Raw genomic sequence first — 3,882 nt, 5'->3', positions numbered from 1 at the left:
ACTCTGTGCAACCCCAGAGATGGCAGCCCACCATGCCTTCCCGTCCCTAGGATTCTCCAGGCAAGAACACTGGAGTGGGTTGCCATTTCCTTCTCCAATACACGAAAGTGGAAAGTGAAAAGTGAAATTGAAGTCACCCCGTCGTGTCTGATTCTTAGTGACCCTATGGACCGCAGCCCACCAGGCTCCTCCGCCCATGGGATTTTCCAGGCAAGAGCGCTGGAGCGGGGTGCCATCGCCTTCTCCAATAGTCTTCTCTAGCCGGTTCATCATTTATGCCAATTGCACCGTAATAATATAAGATGCTAATATCTGGGACAATTAAAATTGAAGTATAAGGAATCTTTTCATAATATCTTACAGATTTTTCTGTAAATCTTAAACAGTTCTAAAAGTTTATTGCTGCTGCTAAGTCACTTTAGTCGTGTCCGACTCTGTGTGACCCCACAGACGGCAGCCCACCAGGCTCCCCCGTCTCTGGGATTAGGCAACCTTGTGGCTCTGCTGGTAAAGAATCCACCTTCAGGTGCTCAGCCAGTAAAGAATGCGTGCTGTCAACATGACTTGTGACTCTTGATGGTGACCTTGATCTCCTGGCTGACAGAGTTTGTCCTGTTTTTGCACTCTAAAGTTACCCCTCTCATTTCTACACTGTACCATTTGGAAGGAATTAACTATATGCAGCTCATACCTTAGAAGGTTGCTTTTGCTTTAAATTTTCAGAGGATTTCAATATAGTTTTGAACTATGAATAAATTTGAAATTGGAGTGTGAATAAATTTGAATTTGAACCATGAATAAATTTGAATTATAATTATTGAATTTGAATTAATTGACTATGAATTATGAATAAGGCCAATTTTTTTATTTCCAATTTTTATAACTTTATTTCTTATCTTTTTGCACTAGCTAGAATTTCCAGTGTGATGTTGAATATAAGCAGTGAGAGAAGACATACCTGCATTGCTCCTGATGTTAGAGAAAAGGAATTCAATCTCTTACCATGTAGTATAATTTTAGGCATAGATTGTTTATAAATTTTCTTATTAGATGAAGGGAAGTCTCTTTTAATTTTAAAATTTTACAAGGTTTTATCAAAGTTTATTTTGTCAACTGCTTTTATGCAGCTGTTGATATGATCATATGTGTTTTGTTTTGTATTTATTCTGCTGCTGATGAATTACATTGACTGCTGTTGACCCAAGAGTTTCTTTGTATAAAATGCACTTGACTGAATGTACTATCCTCATGTATACTGCTGGATTCAATCTGGTATGAATCTTGGTGTCGAGGTTTGTGAAAATTATGATATTAGTTTCTTTTCCTGTGACGCCTTTATCACCTTTATCTTGTTTTAAGTGGGCTTCCCAGATAACTTGCTGGAGAAGGGGTGGTCTACCTATTCCAGTATTCTTAGGCTTCCTTGTGGCTCTGCTGGTAAAGAATCTGCCTTCGGGTGTCTCAGACAGTAAAGAATTCATCTGCAATGAGGGAGACATGTGTTCAGTCCCTGAGTTGGGAAGATGCCCTGGAGAAGGGAAAGGCTACCCACTCCGTTAGTCTGGCCTAGAGAAGCCCACGGACCATATAGTCCATGGTGTCGGAAAGAGTCGGACACTACTAAAGGACTTTCACTTGTCTTGTTTAAGTATTAGAGCAGAGCTGGTCTCATTCATTTTCACGTTGTATTATTAGGTGCAAACACATTTAGGATTGTTATGTATTCTTGAAAAATGATAGCTACCCTTTTTGTCTCTGATCATCTTTCTTGTTCTGAAGTCTGTTTTCCTGAAATTAATATAACTACCCATGAGTCCTTCTGAATAGTGTCAGCAAGGCACATCTTTCTCCATCTCTTTACTGTTGCTCTGTTTAAGCCCTTATCATTAAAGCAGCCTTCTCATATACCACATAAGTAAGGCTCCTTTCTCTCTTGTCTTGTTACTTTCTTTTTCCTTCTTTTTTTGGGGAGTGGCATCTCTGCTTTTACCAGAACATTTATGTTTACTTTATCGCCCATCTCATAGGGTTTCATCTACAGGGTTGAAAATTAATGGCTATTTATCCTAGTGTTCGAAATATGTTTGAAAGTGAAAGTGAAGTCACTCAGTCGTGTCCAACTCTTTGCGACCCCATGGACTGTAGCCCACCAGGCTCCTCCATCCATGGGATTCTCCAGGCAAGAATACTGGAGTGGGTTGCCATTTCCTTCCCCAGGGGATCTTCCCTACCCAGGGATCGAACCCAGGTCTCCTGCATTGCAGGCAGATGCTTTAACCTCTGAGCCACCAGGGACGCCCCCTAAATAGCAAAGGCTATAAGTTTACCTTCAAACAATATGACATAGCTTCACATGTAGTGTAGGTTGCTCATAGTGAAATATTCCCAAGGCCTCTTTCTTGTGCCTTGAGACATTGCTATCATTTATTTCACTTCTTTCTACTTTATCACCCAATAAATAGCTATCTATGTGAATTTAGACAATTATCTTTCAGATTAAGAATAAGAAAAGCAAAATGTTATATTTTATTTTAATTAATTCATTTTCTAACATTTACATAGACCTACGCTTTTAACTTTATATTGCTCTTTTGTCTGAAGAAAACTTTTAACATTTCTTTATTTTCTAATTGAAGTATATTTCCTTTTTGTATGAGAAAATCTTTTTTACTTAATTTATGAAGAGTGGTTTTACTGAATTTAGAATTTTAAGCTGGAATTTTTTTTCTTTTTCTTTTTAGTACTTTAAGGTTTAACTTCACTGTCTTATTTTTTGCAAGGATTTTAAAGGTAGAAAGCCTATTAGAATTTTTGGTCTTGTTTCTTAACAGGTATGCTTTTTTTCCTTTAAGGTGATGTTCTTTAAGATTTTATCTTTCTGCATTATTTTTACACTCTGAATATGATCTGTTTAGATGTTTTGGTTTGGGAAATTTGTGATACTTAGTTTTCTCTGAGCTTCCTGAATTTGTGGTTTGATATCTGTCAATAAATGTGGGTAGATCTCAGACTTTATTAATTAAAATATTTCTTCTCTTTGGTTTTCTCTTTCTTTTGTATCTGATGTTTAAATTAGGTGTTTGCTACATCCTTTGGGTACTGTTCCACAGTTCTTGAATATGCTTCTCTTAAAATTTTTTAAAGGCTTTACATTGAAATTGAGAAGCCTTTACTGAACTGTTTCTGTTCAACAATTCTTCAGTTATGATATTATAGCTTCTATTTCTAGCATTTCCTTTTGATGCTTTCTTAGAGTTCCCATCTTAATTTACTTTGCCTATCTGTTATTGCCTGTTATCTAATTTCCCCATTGTAGCCTTTAATATATATCATGGCTCATTTAAAGACCTGCCTATAATTCCATTATCTCCAGCAAATCTCAGACTGAATCTGATGATTGTTTGTCTCATTTCATGCCTTGTTTTTGTTTGTTTTGAAGGTTGATCTGAGTAATAGAAACTCAGGTAAATAAGATTTTAGTGTTAAGATTTATGCTTATCTGGGTAAAAATTGTTCTGTGTTTTTTATGTAGCTACAGGTACCAGAGTCCTTCAGTTCCTCTTGAGTGTTTCTTTCTGTCTTCCTCTTGAATCTATGCCTCGCACATCTTTCAGTTATAATCCATAGCTGTTAGCATGGAAACCTTTTTGAAGTTGTAGTAAGATGTGTGAGAGACAGAGCATCCTGTAATCTTCAAATTAAATATCAGCGTTTGAGTGGGCCTGTCTCAGAGCTGTGACCGTATCAAATGTCTCCCTTTGGTCATACTTCTGCCTGATCTCCACTGCTTCTTTATGTGGATACCTACTTCCTTACCTGGCTATAGCATCTGCAGTCGTTTTTTTTTTTTTTTTTCTCTGATTCTTGTTGAATATATTTTAT

The 3,882-nt window shown here is 36.9% G+C and overlaps 1 non-coding gene across 1 annotated transcript; it reads right to left on the bottom strand.

Annotated features, from left to right (window-relative positions):
• Window positions 1-2,223: 2,223 nt before the first annotated feature.
• On the bottom strand, window positions 2,224-2,295 carry TRNAC-GCA (transfer RNA cysteine (anticodon GCA)). Its single transcript has one exon. It is a non-coding gene; the product is annotated as a tRNA-Cys (tRNA).
• Window positions 2,296-3,882: the final 1,587 nt, after the last annotated feature.

This window comes from Ovis aries, chromosome 9 (assembly GCF_016772045.2).
Source record: "Ovis aries strain OAR_USU_Benz2616 breed Rambouillet chromosome 9, ARS-UI_Ramb_v3.0, whole genome shotgun sequence".
Lineage (NCBI taxonomy): Eukaryota > Metazoa > Chordata > Mammalia > Artiodactyla > Bovidae > Ovis > Ovis aries.
This window is presented reverse-complemented; position numbering and strand designations above follow the sequence as displayed.